The sequence below is a fragment of the Protopterus annectens genome, chromosome 10.part0 (assembly GCF_019279795.1).
Source record: "Protopterus annectens isolate FY-2018-M chromosome 10.part0, PAN1.0, whole genome shotgun sequence".
Taxonomy (NCBI): Eukaryota; Metazoa; Chordata; order Ceratodontiformes; family Protopteridae; genus Protopterus; species Protopterus annectens.
In genome coordinates this window covers 947,753,721-947,778,300 of record NC_056744.1, presented here as the reverse complement: position 1 = coordinate 947,778,300, position 24,580 = coordinate 947,753,721, and positions in this window count along the sequence as shown.

Genomic DNA, 24,580 nt, shown 5'->3' with positions numbered 1-24,580 from the left:
TGGTAAATATCATTTATACAGCACGTCAACTTCTGTCAGTACTGGAATTAGTATGCGTGTGTGATTTTAGACTTTTGTTTCTGCATGCAATCCCTTATATTCCTGGGGAAGTGTCTCATCATTTTAAGTCTATGTGAATGGAGATTGTTAGGATGGGTGTCAGCTCAATGACCCCTCCCCCCAAATGCTGTAATTATGACATAAGATTAACTGTTACTTGCTGGTAGCAGTGCCTGAGAAGGTGACACTTCCGCTACCTAGCAGAAGCAGGTAAAGCTTGTAGCAGAGGTACCAGTTGGGTGGTTTGATGCCCTTACCAGCCATATAGAAGCCATGCTTTAGCCGCTCATAGAGATATCTCTTTGCCTACTGCTGATGCTACTTTCTGAGGCAAACCCAGTAGTGACAGTTTCCAGGTTGAGGAACAATCTCCCACTGTGCTGAAGCTGGCAGGGGCTGTATCTCCAAACACCTGGTCTTAAACCCAAACCTTGTATTCTCCCTCCCATTTGTGCCTATAACCACCCACATCCTGCTCAGTCATTATTTTCTCACATTATGCTCTACCCTCTGCTTGCTTCCCCTTTTCATCTCTTTCCTGTACTACCATATTCAATCTTTAACTCGCTCAAAATGTAGATATACACACCACACACATGCCCAAAAAGTGTTTATATACTAAAATTGTCTTTTTGTGGCCATACATTGTCTGATTGGTCTGAGTGCTTCACAGGCATACCTAGTTAATCCTCTGGTTCAGGGGATATGTGTGACATAGGCATAGTTTCAAATACATTCAGCTGTATTTCTCTTGCGCTGCTAACCTATACTCCTTTACCCTAAGTGTTTTACTGAAAAATTGCCTGTGTATGATTATATGGCATAGCCATCTAATGGTTTGTTGTGGAAAGTATGAGTGACATATGGGTGGTTTCTAAGCCATGCAGGTGTAATCAACTTGTCTTGCTAATCTTTTGTTCCATTCCCCAAAGTGAAACATTCCTATCATCACTGTGTACAATCTGACATGGAGTTTGGCACTGTCTAACAAAATCTAAACAAGGAGCTGTCTAGCACTGTTGAATTAAAATGTTATGAGATATGGTCCTAATCCATCTCTGAGTTCCTTCCTTTTAGTTCATTTTGTGTGTTTTACATTTTAATCTTGAGTCAATATTCCAATTTCCATCCTCCAACCTGCTCCCCCCAGAAAAAAAAAACACAATAGACACACGCTCACAAAACAGTTAAGGGAATAGCTGTGTTATGTCATTTGGTATTCACTCTGCAAATGTGCTACATATCACAGATCTGTGTCTTTTAATGACCATTTACAGATGGGTAGCTTCAGTGGCTGCCCTTGTTAATGCACTGCTTTGTATCATATTGCTATTAAAGGCTTGGGTTCATATTCATTGCTATCCATCTGTCTTCTTCTTCATCCACCTCCATCTTGGTCAATCCATATCTCCTCACATTTTGTCATTCCATCTACATGCTGCCTTTTTTCATTTCTGCTCAATACTTGTTAGGCTTTAATCTTATCAAAAACACATTATTACAACACACACATTCCCAAAAAGGACTTGTATAACAACACAAATCATCTATAGCCACATGTTAATCAACAGTTTGCAGACGGCAAACTCACTGTCTATATGTACACATAGAGAAACGACACCTCATCGTATGACAAAAGTAGGGACAAATCCTGTGAATGCACTTAAAACTTGGCATCCAGTATGAAACCAAGATGACCATCATTGCATATCACCAAGCAATACAGAATTAAGGTCTAGTTAATAGTTTTATTAACAGTTTCCATGCCTCATTATAGTCATGAAGTGATGTGTACATCATTGATACAGCAAGGGAAAGGCTGTTTACCAACGTTAATTTTTTAGCCTCCACAGTTTTCTAACATTCCCTTGAAATATGTCATTTCTGACCCTTACCAAGTTGTCCTGTTGTTTCACCTCATAATATACTGGTCTTGAGAATATCATTGCCAAAATTAGGGAACTCAACCCATTTAAGTATAGTTTTATTTATTTATTTATTTATTCATTTATTTGCAGTTTGTTTTCCAGGATAGTCCATTGGGGTACAAGGAGCCCATTCTCAATGGAGTCCTGTGGAGAAAAGCTCTGGAGAAATACAAATACATAGTACACAAAAAGCACAAACCCATAATATATTTTTGTTGTTTTGTTAGCATGTGTTCCATTCTCCTGAGAAGTGACTTTCAGTCATCTTTGCTATGATTTCTTCTATGTCATGCCTTCCTAATACCGTGGTCTTACATATGCCAGTGACATAGTCAGGGATTAAGTTCCATTCATGAGTATTTCTCCTTTCATGCTACCATGTGCTTAATTCCCCAAAAGTAAACACATCATTGTGTAAATTATGCAGGAGAGTTTAACACTTTCTAACATAATTTAGTTCTCAATTCTTCTGCTATTGTTTTTGCTAGGACATTGGCAGCTATGGGCTTAGCCCACCTGCATCCTACTCATTCTGTATTTGCTCATCTTTTGTGTAGTACCATCTTATCCGTCTTTTTTTGTCTGTCTTATACTGCCATTTTCAAACTATGGTATGACCATAAAATAAATACATGGATACACCATACATATTGCAAGAATGGGCATTTAATTCAAAAACATCTCTCAGTGCTCAGACATTCCACAACAGCTGGCAGAGAGCAACATAGATAGTCATATATGACTACAGAAAAATGACACTTCAGGTCCTAAGGCAAAAATGATGACAAATCCTTTGTGCGTGCTAATTAGTTGAGCAAATGAGCTAAGCCTGTATTCACATACAAATCTAAAATCAAGTACAGTTGCTGCCATTATTTGTACTCCAATGGCTCAATGTACAATTATTATTACTGTATCAGTGTATTGCTTCAGGGTTTCAAATCTCCAAGGGATGTATTTATCAGTTTGCAGTCACTCATATGCTATATTTCCATGCTATGTTTTATTTAATGATCCCTTTCACACTTACTGCTTCAGAGGCTCCCCCTTTGTATAATACACTATTGTGAGAACTGTTAGTGAGAAAGTCACAGGCCCAATTCCTCTGAGACCTATCTTTCTTTCTTTTGTTTGACATCCATCTACACATGTACCACATTTCCTGGATATGGGTGTTTTATGACCCAGTTTACTCTTATTGCTGCAATGGCTCCCCTTGCTAATGAACTGCTATGAAAACAGTCGGGAAAATCATGGGTTCAGTTGTCTTAAAGTTTATCTGTCTTTTTTTTTTTTTGCTACCCATCTGCACATGTGTTACATTTACTTGACATGTGCGTTTTATAACTCTTTTACTGTAACTGTGGCTCCTCTTGCCAATAAAATATGGATATTTTATATTATTTATTTTTATTTTGCTTTTTTTTTTCCAGGTATGTCTAACTGGGTTTAGTCAGAATATCCTTTTCAATGGAGTCCAAGAAGAAAAGCTCCAACATATTACAAACATTTTTAAAATCACTCAGCAGAATACACAAGCAGAATGCATACATTTGCTAATTAGATTACATTCATATGAACATAGAGTCTACTATTACAGTATAAAAGATACTTATGTAATAGTAGATGTTAGACATTGAGCAATTCCAGAAGTGTATTAGTGGCATGTGGACTACACTGATGGAGTGACTACTCTCAGGACAAAATATTTTCCTGTCTTAATAAATTCTGCTAACATTCTGATAACATCAAAGTGGTTCAAGCATTGTCTGGGCTTAACACAATAAAACTAATAACTGAAAAAAAACACTGATGTCTTCACTAGAATCACCAAATCTGTAATTTATTAAGCACTTTTGTCCTAGTTCCATTATTTGAACTTTATTATCACCACCTCAGATATCCTCCCCACTCTTACACAAAAATATTTCAACCTCATCAAAACATACCTCTAAAATAACCAACTGTTACTCAACCACAAAAAGATTAAACTTCTACTTTTCCTCCCTAAATCGTTGTCACAGCACAAACCTACATTTACCACCACATCCCTAAACAACACAATCATGAAGGCTAAAATTCACACCAAGCTTCTGGCTGCCATTATAGATGATCAAAAACACACGAACACAGTTGAGTAAAAAGCAGAACACCTTTATCCAACACAAAGCTTTCGGGACAACTCCCTTTTTCAATGATTAACACAAGGTGCAATTACATTCACATTTAAATACACCCACCACACATCACATGACCTGCAGCCAAGGTCAAATGATCAACTACATCAGTATTTAGTATATCTACTAGCATTTTTACTAAAGAGTATAAAATTCAAACTTTTATATATATACACATATAAATATATACCTATTCTTATATATAAAAAAGTAAAAAAGTATAATATATCTCAACACTCAGAAATTCATCTACTCAACACTCACATCTTACTTAATGTACACAAAATTATAAAAATAAAAATAATTATTTGTTCAGTACTATAAAATTCTTATAGCAATCTTAAAAAGCATGACCAAATCCATGTTACCTAAACATTAATCATTTCAAACAATTGTGCTGCAACTTTACTAAAATTGGTTTTATTGACACGGCTGCATTTAAGCCAGGTTCAGTGTCTGCTGACAATCGCACTATCCACTCATATTCCCTTACTTCTAATTGATTGCATATATCACCCCCTCTTAAAGTTTTAAACAACATGTCTATAACCCTAAATTTAAACATATGTCCAATACCACTTTCTTTTATATGTTTATATAAAGCATTTGTCTCACATTGCTCCTAATGCTGGACTTGTGTTCAATTATACGATCCCTCAACCTTCTGGTTGTCATCCCCACATAAAAGGATGAACATGCTACACAAGTTGCTATGTATACAACATAGCAAGAGGCACATGTTGCCAGTCCATTAAAGTTGTAGCGTTTATTAGTAACAGGATGTTGAAATATACTGTTATTTAATAAACTACCATCTTGGTTGGCATTATATCAATGCAACAACTACAATTGTAGCAACATATAGTGCCTCTAGTTCTTCCTTCAGGTTGTAAAGTGGATGGATGTGAAAAATCCTTATAACATAAGAATGACTTCAAAGACCTTTTATTCCTATAAGCAAATGAGGGTGTAATTCCTACAACTGCTCTTACGTCATCCTGTGCTAGGAGTACTTTCCAGTATTTATTTATAACTCTTCTAACTATATGTGTTTTCATATTATATGACGTTATGAACCTTAATTTACCATCATCTCTCATTCTCTCCAACTCATTGCTAACACTATTATCAGGAAGACATATAGGTTTGTAGGTTGTCGTTCTATTGTTCTTAACTAAATCTCTCATACTATCTACTAACTTCTGTGGGTACCCACTAGCTATAAAGTCACCACATGTCTCATCTAATTGTTTTACAAAGTTCTCTTCAGTATTATTAAGTCTACTAATTCTTATCAACTGGGCCTTCACTATGCCCTTGAAAACATGGGGGGCATGCATACTTGATGCTTCTAGATAGCGGCCAGATGAAACCTCTTTTTTATACACTGTGGTAACAAATTTGTTATCATTCATTTTCAAATTTATATCCAGAAAATTCACACTACTTTGTGAACATTCCATTTTGAAATTCAAAAAGGATGTTGTGTTATTTATATAGGCATTAAAGTTTAACAAATCCATATGGGTACCTTTCCAAATAAGAAAGCAGTTGTCCAACATTACAAACCTTTGATAAAATTGGACCCCATCATTTATAAAGCCACTGTCATTAAACAAATATGTCCTTTCCCACTGGTATAAGACTATGTTTGTAAACGTGTTAGCTATGGAGTACCCATAGCTACACCTGTTAGTTGCACATAATGTTGTTCATTAAAAATAAATACATTATTCCTCAGCACTACATCCAATAACATACAGATATTATCAGAATGTCTAGATGTAAAGCCTGAGTGCTGTGTAAGGAAGTCACGTACAGACTCTACACCATAATCAATGGGAATGACAGTAAACAAAGAGACTATATCCAGCACAGCCATATACATATTCCCATTTTCCCAGAATATATCTTTCATATCAACTTGCCATTTGTTTAATTTCATTAAGAAATCTGTTGTATCTTTAATAACAGTAGTGCAAATAGATAACAGGGGTTGCAGTTGCCTTTGCAAATACAAAGAGATAGGCTCCGTGACCCATCCTTTGCCTGAAACAATTGTCTCATTGGTGGATCCTCCCTGTTTTTATGCACCTTGGAATCCCATATAGCTGTGGTATTATGGGACTAGTCACAGTAAAAAAATGGAATAAATCCAATGTAATATCACCTGCTAACTGTATGTCGTATATACACATGTTAACATAGGATACATATTTCTTAACATCTAGACTAGAAATAAGTTTAAAGGCTGTCTCATCCCCAAGCAAAAGTAGGACAGATTCTATATACTTGGTTCTATCCATAATCACCACAGAGCCCCCCTTGTCTGCTTGCTTTATGATTATGCTAGGTTCGTTCCTTAATTCTTTAAGAGATATATGCTCTCTATCGTAAGGTTAAAAATACTATTGCCTCTTGATTTCATATCATATGTATTTCTAAGTTCCGACTCACACAAGTCATGAAAGGCTACTAATATTGGTATGGTATTGGAATGAAAGTGCTCGCCTTTTACAACCCTTTTCATTTACTACTTCATTACCAAAAATGAGTTTTAAGGATACACTCCTCACAAACATTTTAAATCCGTTAGTACATTTACAATATCATCAGGACTTGTAGGAATAAATCCCATACCTCTTACTGAGCAATGTCCACTCAATGTTAAAGATGATAGATTCAAAACATCTGCCTTTATTTTCTGGCTATTTTCAGTTGTTTTGGGAAATGGATAATTTCCGTTTGTTATCTATTGTTGCCACTTCTTTCACTAATCTACCTCGAGGCAGATCTGGATGCTGCCCTCTGCTCGACAACTCTTTCTGGCTGTTGTAACTGAAATGGTTTATTAAAAATTGTGTATAGGTTGTGTAGTCCTTTTGGTCATATTTAGCGGCTCTTCCGTTGATCTAGATGCCAAGAGAGATCCACATGGTAGCACTTTCTGCTCGCTACTAGCACCATGAGGTGCTTCAGCAACTGTCGTCATCTTCACGCTGCTCGCATGATGCTGTGGCGACAGTGGGGCATGTTCACATGCTCGTTGATATGCTTGCAGTTTCAAAGACATCTAGTGTGTCTAGGGACAAAGCAACTCTTTTACTGATTCCGATGTGGACTTACTAGGCGTTTTAAAGTTTGTTTTCTTTAGCTCACCTGCCGTGTCAGTCCTGGGCCAAGAGAATATATTGCCAATTTGAAAATCGCCAATATCTCTGAGGAGCGTTTCTTGGTCAGTCTATTATCTAACGCTGATAGTCTATCCATCATAGCTTGATGAATGGATAAACCTTCCTTCCAGCATGGCATATTAAACAAATTATCCTCCATTTCTATTATTTCCTTTTTAAGACCATTTTCTATGTCCAAGAAAAATCATTCATTAACGCCATATAGTCATGGCTTAATTTGAGATTCAGACATTGCCATTTTTCAGTAAATCAGGGTAGGTGTTCCCAGAGGCATCTTTAGAATTCTTAAGCCTCTAGGCACAATCCCTTTCTCCATATATGCCGCAGCTATAACGTTGCCACTGCATACGCTTATACGCCTCCATTTCCTTTCAAGACTGTAAAGTAAATGTTCAAACTCCTGGATATTCACCACCGTGTATTAGGTTCATTTTCATGTATAGGTAATGTCTCAGTAGTAACATGCAGTAGGGGTTTACTTCCTTTTAAACCACCTTTAAGCGATTCAAAGTATCCATTAGGCTGCAAGAACAGGCTTGATGTAACCCAACTATTCAGCACAGGTACACAAACGTAGTTATTATTGATGAATTGCTGACAGAAATACTGAAGATCAAAACACACGAACACAGTTGAGTAAAAAGACCTTTTATCCAACACAAAGCTTTTGGGACAACTCCCTTTCAATGATTAACACAAGGTGCAATTACATTCACATTTAAATACACCCACCACACATCACATGACCTGCAGCCAAGGTCAAATGATCAACTACATCAGTATTTAGTATATCTACTAGCATTTTTACTAAAGAGTATAAAATTCAAACTTTTATATATATACACATATAAATATATACCTATTCTTATATATAAAAAAGTAAAAAAGTATAATATATCTCAACACTCAGAAATTCATCTACTCAACACTCACATCTTACTTAATGTACACAAAATTATAAAAATAAAAATAATTATTTATTCAGTACTATAAAATTCTTATAGCAATCTTAAAAAACATGACCAAATCCATGTTACCTAAACATTAATCATTTCAAACAATTGTGCTGCAACTTTACTAAAATTGGTTTTATTGACACGGCTGCATTTAAGCCAGCCTTTTCAAGGGCATAGTGAAGGCCCAGTTGATAAGAATTAGTAGACTTAATAATACTGAAGAGAACTTTGTAAAACAATTAGATGAGACATGTGGTGACTTTATAGCTAGTGGGTACCCACAGAAGTTAGTAGATAGTATGAGAGATTTAGTTAAGAACAATAGAACGACAACCTACAAACCTATATGTCTTCCTGATAATAGTGTTAGCAATGAGTTGGAGAGAATGAGAGATGATGGTAAATTAAGGTTCATAACGTCATATAATATGAAAACACATATAGTTAGAAGAGTTAAAAAAAAATACTGAAAGGTACTCCTAGCAAAGGATGCGGTAAGAGCAGTTGTAGGAATTACACCCTCATTTGCTTATAGGAATAAAAGGTCTTTGAAGTCATTCTTATGTTATAAGGATTTTTCACATCCATCCACTTTACAACCTGAAGGAAGAACTAGAGGCACTATATGTTGCTACAATTGTAGTTGTTGCATTGATATAATGCCAACCCAAGATGGTAGTTTATTAAATAACAGTATATTTCAACATCCTGTTACTAATAACGCTACAACTTTAATGGACTGGCAACATGTGCCTCTTGCTATGTTGTATACATAGCAACTTGTGTAGCATGTTCATCCTTTTATGTGGGGATGACAACCAGAAGGTTGAGGATCGTATAATTGAACACAAGTCCAGCATTAGGAGGCAATGTGAGACAAATGCTTTATATAAACATATAAAAGAAAGTGGTATTGGACATATGTTTAAATTTAGGGTTATAGACATGTTGTTTAAAACTTTAAGAGGGTGATATATGTAATCAATTAGAAGTAAGGGAATATGAGTGGATAGTGCGATTGTCAGCAGACACTGAACCTGGCTTAAATGCAGCCGTGTCAATAAAACCAATTTTAGTAAAGCAGCACAATTGTTTGAAATGATTAATGTTTAGGTAACATGGATTTGGTCATGTTTTTAAGATTGCTATAATTTTTATAGTACTGAATAAATAATTATTTTTATTTTTATAATTTTGTGTACATTAAGTAAGATGTGAGTGTTGAGTAGATGAATTTCTGAGTGTTGAGATATATTATACTTTTTATATATAAGAATAGGTATATATTTATATGTGTATATATATAAAAGTTTGAATTTTATACTCTTTAGTAAAATGGCTGCAGGTCATGTGATGTGTGGTGGGTGTATTTAAATGTGAATGTAATTGCACCTTGTGTTAATCATTGAAAAAGGGAGTTGTCCCGAAAGCTTAGTGTTGGATAAAGGTGTTCTGCTTTTTACTCAACTGTGTTCGTGTGTTTTTGATCTTCAGTATTTCTGTCAGCAATTCATCAATAATAACTGCCATTATAGATGACCAGCTAAAGTTTGACCTACATGTATTCCACTGTGTCAAGAAATCCCATCAAAAACTGGGTCTATTGTACAGAAACAAAAAGTTCCTTACTGTTGAGCCATGCCAGACACTTGCCCATGGTTACCTTCTTCCTAACCTTCTCTACATTTCTCAAATGCTAACTAACTTACAATCAAATCTCCTCTCTAAATTTGAATCTGCTTACAATAAAGCAGCGAGATTTACATCTAACAACTCACCAAAATCACATCACTGTCTTGCTCTTAAGTCCTTAAACTGGTTAGAATTCTCTCGCCATCTTCAGCTTTCACAACTTACCTTTATTCATTCTGTCGTGCACAAACCCTCCACTTGCCTTAACAATTCCTCCTTCGTCTCTCTGTACACCCCCTCTTATACTCTTAGAAGATCTGACCAGTATTACTTAGAAATTTACAAACCGAAGAACTCTTTTGGTCAAAAATCAGGCGATATTGTAGTTGAGGGCCTAACCAGATGCGCAGTAGCAAGCCCTGCCTAAAACCCACCCCCCTGATATGTCATTCATGAATATGCATTCCCTCAGAATGTACAACTGAAGAAAAAGTGCACTGACATTGTAATATGACAGTAAATATAACAGTAAACTGTTTACCAACATATGTAATTGACAAGTTTTATTGCACTAATAATATATACTATAATCAGCAAAGAAACAAAACCATCAAAACACATGTCATTAGGCTTTTTACCATGTAGCATTATAGTTCTCTTTGTCAGAGTCGGAATGCGATGATTCACTGTCCCAATTAATGTCCAAATGGACTCTTTTTTTTTTTTTGGTGCAGGTGTCACAGCCGATTCTTTATCAGTATCATTGGCAGGAACTTTTACTAAGGACAGCTTTCCTGGGCGATACTGTATTAACCGTTTGTGTGCATTTAATATTTTCATATCATGTATGCACAAGCAAATTAAATATGCAGACCGGGTTGCCACTCAATTTGCGACACGCCCACTTCTGCATGAAACGAACTGGTGAGTCCCTCAACTACAATAGTGCCAAAAATTGTATAGTTATTTTCCAGCTCTCTCCTGGAACAAACTTCCCCTGTCACATCGACAAGTAAACTAAACACACTTCTTCAAAAAAAGCTCTAAAACATTACTTCAATACTACCTTGACATGTCATTGTAAATATCCTACATGAACCCTCATCCCTTTTCCATACTCCCACTGTCACTCTTTTCTTTACATGCCGTTACTAATTATCTTTCATTTCTTCATATTTGCTTCATCTTAGCCCAGCTCTCCTTTTATTCTTTTCCACTATACACCTTACTGTACCTCTCTACAACTTGTCCCATTTCACTTCTTCCCCCTTTTTCTACCTGACTATCCTTTTTAATCCATTTCCCCTAACCTACCTATCTTCTAACCTTACATACATGCCTTCTCCCAATTGCTATAGCTCCTTCCTCCCCAAAATTACGTTCTACTAACAACAGTCTTTCCCAGCTCTACTCAATTGTTTCTGTCTTTCGGCTTTTCCTGGTATGGGTCGCCACAGTGGAAGTCCGGTCCGCTAATGATTGGCAGTAGAGTTTTACTTGCTGGCTTGCCGGGCCTAACGCACAACCTTCAATGAAGGAATGCCCGTTCATGCATGTCGCCACACAGAAGACGCTCTAACTGAGAATCGAATGGGCAACGTCTAACTGTGAGGCGACAACGCTACCGCAGCACCACCACCGCAGTCCCAGCTCCACTCAATTACTTTATACTAATAGTAATTCTCCACAACTCATTATCTAACAGATATTGTTAATATTTCTTCCTGAACCTATGGTTATATAAAAAAACACTGTTTGATTGTGTGCAATCCCAGGATATTTTTCTAAGTCTATATATAGTTTTAATGCCTTTTACTTTAGTATCCGACCAGCTTGTATGATCTGTTTATCTGTGTCATATATTTTGCCTGTATACTGTTTTTATTAATTATTGTATCATATCTTACTGATGTAATTAATTGTTTTTCTGTGGAGCTTTTCTCCCCGGGCCTCCGCTGAAAAAGGGCTTTGGCTCAGTCGGATTATCATAATACATAAATAAATAATAAAATTAAATCACAACACAGACCTCATTAAATCAGCTGTTTAAAATCACATGAGCAATCTCTTGACCATCTGATCAAAAAATAACTACCAAAAATAAATATTAATATACATAGAAATTATTACTTTTCAAATACTTTTTTTTTCTAAACATCATATGTAAAACAAACCAAAGGTAAAGTCATAGGATTTTAGCTTTCGTAGTCAAGGCAGGTAGTGAGGAGGTGTTTAACTTGCTTTTTCACCAAAACTCCCTATATGATAAAGTATTGTCCCACTGTTCTCCTCTTTGATCTTTCTTAATTCTGTAATGGGAATAGAAAAAACATATTATAGTGAATTTAAGTTCTTTTTCACATTCGGCAGTTCTGAATGCTTTGAGATACATTTCAAAAACCTTCTTAACTCCACAAGCAAAAATCACACTTGCACACTCTCATCTTATTTCTACTCTTCTTTATGCCTCATCCATATACACAAACCTAAAGAAAAATAACTTGCTATATTGCCACCGGAAAGCCATTTCGAACTCACCACTGTCACAATCTACAACAACTACACTGGCTTACTAGAACTAATACATACACTATTACTCACACTTTTTTTTTTCACAGAATTTTTGCCAACCTAAAATGATACTGTCTGTCCTTATTTATTATCCTAAACCTATCTTTTTTCTTCGCTCCTCTAATAAACTTCCATCACCTTCACTCTTTAAACAAAAACAAAAAACAACTCAAAAAAACACTCTGGCAACATGCATGCTTCTATCAGTCTCTAACATCCTATGATTCTACTATCTACTTTTCTCTCTCTTTCTTCTCTCTGTTTCCTCTCTTTTTTTTTAGTTTTCTCTTTTTTTCTCTCCACCTTATTTAGTTATTTAGTTGAATGTATATATACTTCTATCTCTACACTTTTTTTTTACTTTTAATTTTAAAAATCTTTTTCTTTTTTGTATAATCTATCAATCTCCATCTGTCTAGAAATTTAAAGAAATGTGCTTTACTTACTTATTTTTTTTTTTTTTACTAGAGAATTTACAATAAACCTTATTTCTGATGTATTTACTAACTAATTACTTTCTTTATGTAAAAAACAAATGTAAAATAAATAAATAAATAAATAAATAAAAATGCTGTAACTGCAGCTTGAGATGAAACATTACATGCTTTTCCTGTTATTGTAACAGACAGCAAAGTAGCTGGCATATGTTTTCTCTTTGTCTTAGACAAATTCTATAGCTCTATTACTAAATTAATTTAAGGAGGAAACAGCTACATGGTCTACTTCTAGATAATACTAAGAAAACAAGATAAAAGTGTCATGGGGCCTATGCTATAATGTATCCATATGAAGTTTTCTCAAGTACAAACGTTCGCTAAGCATAATGGTAAGATAGTAAACAAAGTACAAGATGTGAACAGATTCAGCTTTCCTTAATTAGTAAAATAACAATGGCATGCTCACACACATGTACTTTTCACATGAACAGCATAACTAGTTGTTAGATTCCTATTTGTTAAAACTGTATCATGCTACACGTGCCTCATACTATACCTAATGTCCTTTAAAGTATAAAAGAGGATTGTTTTTTCCTTTTCTGTTGGATCATTTTAGAAAATTATTGGTGTCCCTCATGAGCTATGATTTGGAAGAAATATTATGTTTATATAGTTAGATATGCTGTCTCTCTGTCCATTTGTCTTTGCATTTCTTCTCATCTTAGCAGACTCAGATTTGAACCAGAGGTATCAGAAGCAACTGGTTGTCTTAAGTGCAGAAAGTTTCCTGATGAAAAAGAGCATCCATAACAAATAAGTGTTTTAACTTACACCTCAATTTTGTTTTTTTTTTTTTGTGTATTTTTATACTTTCACACTCAAGCTTGGTCTTACTTGGCTGTACAAATAATTTACATAAATGTTTGACTTTTAGGTTTGAAAATTTTGTCATACTATACCTGCAGCAAAGTAAGGAGAAAAGGAATAAATACAATCTACACACAGTCAATGTTAGTGTTGTGTGCATAAAGGTGAAATCATAGCAGTGTGGCCTTAGCTGTAAACAGAGAGCATTTTGCCTTATCTGTGTGTCTGTGAGATTGAGAGGAGGAAAGCGCTTTCGATCACACTAAAATAATTAATTTAAGCAAAAACTTTACAGAAAAAAAAAAGAAACCAAAAAAAAGGCATATCAGTGGGGTGCTTTTAATAATAAATATTAAGTTTTAAAAGAGAAAAGGCATCTGCATTATGTGGATTAAAAGATACAAACCAGAAACTGTTGCAACAAATAAAAGATCTGAAGACCATAACAGGTAAATGAATTATGGGATCCATTTACCCAGTAATATCTGGAAGTAATATATTTGGAGAGGAGGAGGATCCGTCCGAAGATCCATCTTAAATCTGAAGCTCCATCTTAGTCCCCTCCACCCAGTGTCTTTCAACGTGGTGTTTGTCCACTTCATACTGCCCTGCCTACTGAAAGAAGTCCCAAGAAAGAGGAAGAGAAGAATAAAGTAAAGAAACAGGGAAAGATGTAACAGCAACACTCTGATCATACTTCAAACACTCTAAAGCAAAACAGGAGAACCATGAAATTAATGAGGGAACTAGCAGGGAAACTAGTGATGAAGAAAAAATTATAGCACAGACACAACTTAGACAAGTCTCAAGCACAGACACAACTTAGACAGGTCTCAAGCACAGACACAACTTAGACAAGTCTCAAGCACAGACACAACTTAGACAGGTCTCAAGCACAGACACAACTTAGACAAGTCTCAAGCACAGACACAACTTAGACAAGTAGACAAGTCTCAAGCACAGACACAACTTAGACAGGTCTCAAGCACAGACACAACTTAGACAAGTCTCAAGCACAGACACAACTTAGACAGGTCTCAAGCACAGACACAACTTAGACAAGTCTCAAGCACAGACACAACTTAGACAGGTCTCAAGCACAGACACAACTTAGACAGGTCTCAAGCACAGACACAACTTAGACAAGTCTCAAGCACAGACACAACTTAGACAAGTCTCAAGCACAGACACAACTTAGACAGGTCTCAAGCACAGACACAACTTAGACAAGTCTCAAGCACAGACACAACTTAGACAGGTCTCAAGCACAGACACAACTTAGACAGGTCTCAAGCACAGACACAACTTAGACAAGTCTCAAGCACAGACACAACTTAGACAGGTCTCAAGCACAGACACAACTTAGACAAGTCTCAAGCACAGACACAACTTAGACAAGTCTCAAGCACAGACACAACTTAGACAGGTCTCAAGCACAGACACAACTTAGACAAGTCTCAAGCACAGACACAACTTAGACAGGTCTCAAGCACAGACACAACTTAGACAAGTCTCAAGCACAGACACAACTTAGACAGGTCTCAAGCACAGACACAACTTAGACAAGTCTCAAGCACAGACACAACTTAGACAGGTCTCAAGCACAGACACAACTTAGACAAGTCTCAAGCACAGACACAACTTAGACAGGTCTCAAGCACAGACACAACTTAGACAAGTCTCAAGCACAGACACAACTTAGACAGGTCTCAAGCACAGACACAACTTAGACAGGTCTCAAGCACAGACACAACTTAGACAGGTCTCAAGCACAGACACAACTTAGACAGGTCTCAAGCACAGACACAACTTAGACAAGTCTCAAGCACAGACACAACTTAGACAGGTCTCAAGCACAGACACAACTTAGACAAGTCTCAAGCACAGACACAACTTAGACAAGTCTCAAGCACAGACACAACTTAGACAGGTCTCAAGCACAGACACAACTTAGACAAGTCTCAAGCACAGACACAACTTAGACAAGTCTCAAGCACAGACACAACTTAGACAGGTCTCAAGCACAGACACAACTTAGACAAGTCTCAAGCACAGACACAACTTAGACAGGTCTCAAGCACAGACACAACTTAGACAGGTCTCAAGCACAGACACAACTTAGACAAGTCTCAAGCACAGACACAACTTAGACAGGTCTCAAGCACAGACACAACTTAGACAAGTCTCAAGCACAGACACAACTTAGACAAGTCTCAAGCACAGACACAACTTAGACAAGTCTCAAGCACAGACACAACTTAGACAAGTCTCAAGCACAGACACAACTTAGACAGGTCTCAAGCACAGACACAACTTAGACAAGTCTCAAGCACAGACACAACTTAGACAGGTCTCAAGCACAGACACAACTTAGACAGGTCTCAAGCACAGACACAACTTAGACAGGTCTCAAGCACAGACACAACTTAGACAAGTCTCAAGCACAGACACAACTTAGACAGGTCTCAAGCACAGACACAACTTAGACAAGTCTCAAGCACAGACACAACTTAGACAAGTCTCAAGCACAGACACAACTTAGACAGGTCTCAAGCACAGACACAACTTAGACAAGTCTCAAGCACAGACACAACTTAGACAGGTCTCAAGCACAGACACAACTTAGACAAGTCTCAAGCACAGACACAACTTAGACAGGTCTCAAGCACAGACACAACTTAGACAAGTCTCAAGCACAGACACAACTTAGACAGGTCTCAAGCACAGACACAACTTAGACAAGTCTCAAGCACAGACACAACTTAGACAGGTCTCAAGCACAGACACAACTTAGACAAGTCTCAAGCACAGACACAACTTAGACAAGTCTCAAGCACAGACACAACTTAGACAAGTCTCAAGCACAGACACAACTTAGACAGGTCTCAAGCACAGACACAACTTAGACAAGTCTCAAGCACAGACACAACTTAGACAGGTCTCAAGCACAGACACAACTTAGACAAGTCTCAAGCACAGACACAACTTAGACAGGTCTCAAGCACAGACACAACTTAGACAAGTCTCAAGCACAGACACAACTTAGACAAGTCTCAAGCACAGACACAACTTAGACAGGTCTCAAGCACAGACACAACTTAGACAAGTCTCAAGCACAGACACAACTTAGACAAGTCTCAAGCACAGACACAACTTAGACAAGTCTCAAGCACAGACACAACTTAGACAGGTCTCAAGCACAGACACAACTTAGACAGGTCTCAAGCACAGACACAACTTAGACAAGTCTCAAGCACAGACACAACTTAGACAGGTCTCAAGCACAGACACAACTTAGACAAGTCTCAAGCACAGACACAACTTAGACAGGTCTCAAGCACAGACACAACTTAGACAAGTCTCAAGCACAGACACAACTTAGACAGGTCTCAAGCACAGACACAACTTAGACAAGTCTCAAGCACAGACACAACTTAGACAAGTCTCAAGCACAGACACAACTTAGACAGGTCTCAAGCACAGACACAACTTAGACAGGTCTCAAGCACAGACACAACTTAGACAGGTCTCAAGCACAGACACAACTTAGACAAGTCTCAAGCACAGACACAACTTAGACAGGTCTCAAGCACAGACACAACTTAGACAAGTCTCAAGCACAGACACAACTTAGACAGGTCTCAAGCACAGACACAACTTAGACAAGTCTCAAGCACAGACACAACTTAGACAAGTCTCAAGCACAGACACAACTTAGACAGGTCTCAAGCACAGACACAACTTAGACAGGTCTCAAGCACAGACACAACTTAGACAGGTCTCAAGCACAGACACAACTTAGACAGGTCTCAAGCACAGACACAACTTAGACAAGTCTCAAGCACAGACACAACTTAGACAGGTCTCAAGCACAGACACAACTTAGACAAGTCTCAAGCACAGACACAACTTAGACAGGTCTCAAGCACAGACACAACTTAGACAGGTCTCAAGCACAGACACAACTTAGACAAGTCTCAAGCACAGACACAACTTAGACAAGTCTCAAGCACAGACACAACTTAGACAGGTCTCAAGCACAGACACAACTTAGACAAGTCTCAAGCACAGACACAACTTAGACAAGTCTCAAGCACAGACACAACTTAGACAGGTCTCAAGCACAGACACAACTTAGACAAGTCTCAAGCACAGACACAACTTAGACAAGTCTCAAGCACAGACACAACTTAGACAAGTCTCAAGCACAGACACAACTTAGACAGGTCTCAAGCACAGACACAACTTAGACAAGTCTCAAGCACAGACACAACTTAGACAAGTCTCAAGCACAGACACAACTTAGACAAGTCTCAAGCACAGACACAACTTAGACAGGTCTCAAGCACAGACACAACTTAGACAAGTCTCAAGCACAGACACAACTTAGACAGGTCTCAAGCACAGACACAACTTAGACAAGTCTCAAGCACAGACACAACTTAGACAGGTCTCAAGCACAGACACAACTTAGACAAGTCTCAAGCACAGACACAACTTAGACAGGTCTCAAGCACAGACACAACTTAGACAAGTCTCAAGCACAGACACAACTTAGACAAGTCTCAAGCACAGACACAACTTAGACAGGTCTCAAGCACAGACACAACTTAGACAAGTCTCAAGCACAGACACAACTTAGACAAGTCTCAAGCACAGACACAACTTAGACAGGTCTCAAGCACAGACACAACTTAGACAAGTCTCAAGCACAGACACAACTTAGACAAGTCTCAAGCACAGACACAACTTAGACAAGTCTCAAGCACAGACACAACTTAGACAAGTCTCAAGCACAGACACAACTTAGACAGGTCTCAAGCACAGACACAACTTAGACAAGTCTCAAGCACAGACACAACTTAGACAGGTCTCAAGCACAGACACAACTTAGACAAGTCTCAAGCACAGACACAACTTAGACAGGTCTCAAGCACAGACACAACTTAGACAGGTCTCAAGCACAGACACAACTTAGACAGGTCTCAAGCACAGACACAACTTAGACAAGTCTCAAGCACAGACACAACTTAGACAGGTCTCAAGCACAGACACAACTTAGACAAGTCTCAAGCACAGACACAACTTAGACAAGTCTCAAGCACAGACACAACTTAGACAGGTCTCAAGCACAGACACAACTTAGACAGGTCTCAAGCACAGACACAACTTAGACAAGTCTCAAGCACAGACACAACTTAGACAGGTCTCAAGCACAGACACAACTTAGACAAGTCTCAAGCACAGACACAACTTAGACAAGTCTCAAGCACAGACACAACTTAGACAGGTCTCAAGCACAGACACAACTTAGACAAGTCTCAAGCACAGACACAACTTAGACAAGTCTCAAGCACAGACACAACTTAGACAGGTCTCAAGCACAGACACAACTTAGACAAGTCTCAAGCACAGACACAACTTAGACAAGTCTCAAGCACAGACACAACTTAGACAGGTCTCAAGCACAGACACAACTTAGACAAGTCTCAAGCACAGACACAACTTAGACAGGTCTCAAGCACAGACACAACTTAGACAGGTCTCAAGCACAGACACAACTTAGACAGGTCTCAAGCACAGACACAACTTAGACAAGTCTCAAGCACAGACACAACTTAGACAAGTCTCAAGCACAGACACAACTTAGACAGGTCTCAAGCACAGACACAACTTAGACAAGTCTCAAGCACAGACACAACTTAGACAGGTCTCAAGCACAGACACAACTTAGACAGGTCTCAAGCACAGACACAACTTAGACAAGTCTCAAGCACAGACACAACTTAGACAGGTCTCAAGCACAGACACAACTTAGACAGGTCTCAAGCACAGACACAACTTAGACAGGTCTCAAGCACAGACACAACTTAGACAAGTCTCAAGCACAGACACAACTTAGACAGGTCTCAAGCACAGACACAACTTAGACAAGTCTCAAGCACAGACACAACTTAGACAGGTCTCAAGCACAGACACAACTTAGACAAGTCTCAAGCACAGACACAACTTAGACAGGTCTCAAGCACAGACACAACTTAGACAAGTCTCAAGCACAGACACAACTTAGACAGGTCTCAAGCACAGACACAACTTAGACAAGTCTCAAGCACAGACACAACTTAGACAAGTCTCAAGCACAGACACAACTTAGACAAGTCTCAAGCACAGACACAACTTAGACAGGTCTCAAGCACAGACACAACTTAGACAGGTCTCAAGCACAGACACAACTTAGACAAGTCTCAAGCACAGACACAACTTAGACAGGTCTCAAGCACAGACACAACTTAGACAAGTCTCAAGCACAGACACAACTTAGACAGGTCTCAAGCACAGACACAACTTAGACAAGTCTCAAGCACAGACACAACTTAGACAGGTCTCAAGCACAGACACAACTTAGACAGGTCTCAAGCACAGACACAACTTAGACAAGTCTCAAGCACAGACACAACTTAGACAGGTCTCAAGCACAGACACAACTTAGACAGGTCTCAAGCACAGACACAACTTAGACAAGTCTCAAGCACAGACACAACTTAGACAGGTCTCAAGCACAGACACAACTTAGACAAGTCTCAAGCACAGACACAACTTAGACAAGTCTCAAGCACAGACACAACTTAGACAAGTCTCAAGCACAGACACAACTTAGACAGGTCTCAAGCACAGACACAACTTAGACAAGTCTCAAGCACAGACACAACTTAGACAGGTCTCAAGCACAGACACAACTTAGACAAGTCTCAAGCACAGACACAACTTAGACAGGTCTCAAGCACAGACACAACTTAGACAAGTCTCAAGCACAGACACAACTTAGACAAGTCTCAAGCACAGACACAACTTAGACAAGTCTCAAGCACAGACACAACTTAGACAGGTCTCAAGCACAGACACAACTTAGACAAGTCTCAAGCACAGACACAACTTAGACAGGTCTCAAGCACAGACACAACTTAGACAAGTCTCAAGCACAGACACAACTTAGACAGGTCTCAAGCACAGACACAACTTAGACAGGTCTCAAGCACAGACACAACTTAGACAAGTCTCAAGCACAGACACAACTTAGACAAGTCTCAAGCACAGACACAACTTAGACAGGTCTCAAGCACAGACACAACTTAGACAAGTCTCAAGCACAGACACAACTTAGACAGGTCTCAAGCACAGACACAACTTAGACAGGTCTCAAGCACAGACACAACTTAGACAAGTCTCAAGCACAGACACAACTTAGACAGGTCTCAAGCACAGACACAACTTAGACAGGTCTCAAGCACAGACACAACTTAGACAGGTCTCAAGCACAGACACAACTTAGACAAGTCTCAAGCACAGACACAACTTAGACAAGTCTCAAGCACAGACACAACTTAGACAAGTCTCAAGCACAGACACAACTTAGACAAGTCTCAAGCACAGACACAACTTAGACAGGTCTCAAGCACAGACACAACTTAGACAAGTCTCAAGCACAGACACAACTTAGACAGGTCTCAAGCACAGACACAACTTAGACAGGTCTCAAGCACAGACACAACTTAGACAAGTCTCAAGCACAGACACAACTTAGACAAGTCTCAAGCACAGACACAACTTAGACAGGTCTCAAGCACAGACACAACTTAGACAAGTCTCAAGCACAGACACAACTTAGACAGGTCTCAAGCACAGACACAACTTAGACAAGTCTCAAGCACAGACACAACTTAGACAGGTCTCAAGCACAGACACAACTTAGACAAGTCTCAAGCACAGACACAACTTAGACAGGTCTCAAGCACAGACACAACTTAGACAAGTCTCAAGCACAGACACAACTTAGACAGGTCTCAAGCACAGACACAACTTAGACAAGTCTCAAGCACAGACACAACTTAGACAAGTCTCAAGCACAGACACAACTTAGACAGGTCTCAAGCACAGACACAACTTAGACAAGTCTCAAGCACAGACACAACTTAGACAAGTCTCAAGCACAGACACAACTTAGACAGGTCTCAAGCACAGACACAACTTAGACAGGTCTCAAGCACAGACACAACTTAGACAAGTCTCAAGCACAGACACAACTTAGACAGGTCTCAAGCACAGACACAACTTAGACAAGTCTCAAGCACAGACACAACTTAGACAAGTCTCAAGCACAGACACAACTTAGACAGGTCTCAAGCACAGACACAACTTAGACAAGTCTCAAGCACAGACACAACTTAGACAGGTCTCAAGCACAGACACAACTTAGACAGGTCTCAAGCACAGACACAACTTAGACAAGTCTCAAGCACAGACACAACTTAGACAGGTCTCAAGCACAGACACAACTTAGACAAGTCTCAAGCACAGACACAACTTAGACAGGTCTCAAGCACAGACACAACTTAGACAAGTCTCAAGCACAGACACAACTTAGACAGGTCTCAAGCACAGACACAACTTAGACAAGTCTCAAGCACAGACACAACTTAGACAGGTCTCAAGCACAGACACAACTTAGACAGGTCTCAAGCACAGACACAACTTAGACAGGTCTCAAGCACAGACACAACTTAGACAAGTCTCAAGCACAGACACAACTTAGACAGGTCTCAAGCACAGACACAACTTAGACAAGTCTCAAGCACAGACACAACTTAGACAGGTCTCAAGCACAGACACAACTTAGACAAGTCTCAAGCACAGACACAACTTAGACAAGTCTCAAGCACAGACACAACTTAGACAGGTCTCAAGCACAGACACAACTTAGACAAGTCTCAAGCACAGACACAACTTAGACAGGTCTCAAGCACAGACACAACTTAGACAAGTCTCAAGCACAGACACAACTTAGACAGGTCTCAAGCACAGACACAACTTAGACAGGTCTCAAGCACAGACACAACTTAGACAAGTCTCAAGCACAGACACAACTTAGACAGGTCTCAAGCACAGACACAACTTAGACAAGTCTCAAGCACAGACACAACTTAGACAGGTCTCAAGCACAGACACAACTTAGACAAGTCTCAAGCACAGACACAACTTAGACAGGTCTCAAGCACAGACACAACTTAGACAAGTCTCAAGCACAGACACAACTTAGACAAGTCTCAAGCACAGACACAACTTAGACAGGTCTCAAGCACAGACACAACTTAGACAAGTCTCAAGCACAGACACAACTTAGACAGGTCTCAAGCACAGACACAACTTAGACAAGTCTCAAGCACAGACACAACTTAGACAGGTCTCAAGCACAGACACAACTTAGACAGGTCTCAAGCACAGACACAACTTAGACAGGTCTCAAGCACAGACACAACTTAGACAAGTCTCAAGCACAGACACAACTTAGACAGGTCTCAAGCACAGACACAACTTAGACAAGTCTCAAGCACAGACACAACTTAGACAGGTCTCAAGCACAGACACAACTTAGACAGGTCTCAAGCACAGACACAACTTAGACAGGTCTCAAGCACAGACACAACTTAGACAAGTCTCAAGCACAGACACAACTTAGACAGGTCTCAAGCACAGACACAACTTAGACAAGTCTCAAGCACAGACACAACTTAGACAGGTCTCAAGCACAGACACAACTTAGACAAGTCTCAAGCACAGACACAACTTAGACAGGTCTCAAGCACAGACACAACTTAGACAAGTCTCAAGCACAGACACAACTTAGACAAGTCTCAAGCACAGACACAACTTAGACAGGTCTCAAGCACAGACACAACTTAGACAAGTCTCAAGCACAGACACAACTTAGACAAGTCTCAAGCACAGACACAACTTAGACAAGTCTCAAGCACAGACACAACTTAGACAAGTCTCAAGCACAGACACAACTTAGACAGGTCTCAAGCACAGACACAACTTAGACAAGTCTCAAGCACAGACACAACTTAGACAGGTCTCAAGCACAGACACAACTTAGACAAGTCTCAAGCACAGACACAACTTAGACAAGTCTCAAGCACAGACACAACTTAGACAGGTCTCAAGCACAGACACAACTTAGACAAGTCTCAAGCACAGACACAACTTAGACAGGTCTCAAGCACAGACACAACTTAGACAAGTCTCAAGCACAGACACAACTTAGACAAGAGTCTAGCACAGGCACAACTTAGACAGGTCTCAAGCACAGACACAACTTAGACAAGTCTCTAGCACAGACACAACATAGACAGGTCTCAAGCACAGACACAACTTAGACAAGTCTCAAGCACAGACACAACTTAGACAGGTCTCAAGCACAGACACAACTTAGACAAGTCTCAAGCACAGACACAACTTAGACAGGTCTCAAGCACAGACACAACTTAGACAAGTCTCAAGCACAGACACAACTTAGACAGGTCTCAAGCACAGACACAACTTAGACAAGTCTGAAGCACAGACACAACTTAGACAGGTCTCAAGCACAGACACAACTTAGACAAGTCTCAAGCACAGACACAACTTAGACAGGTCTCAAGCACAGACACAACTTAGACAGGTCTCAAGCACAGACACAACTTAGACAGGTCTCAAGCACAGACACAACTTAGACAGGTCTCAAGCACAGACACAACTTAGACAGGTCTCAAGCACAGACACAACTTAGACAAGTCTCAAGCACAGACACAACTTAGACAAGTCTCAAGCACAGACACAACTTAGACAAGTCTCAAGCACAGGCACAACTTAGACAAGTCTCAAGCACAGGCACAACTTAGACAAGTCTCAAGCACAGACACAAGTTAGACAAGTCTCAAA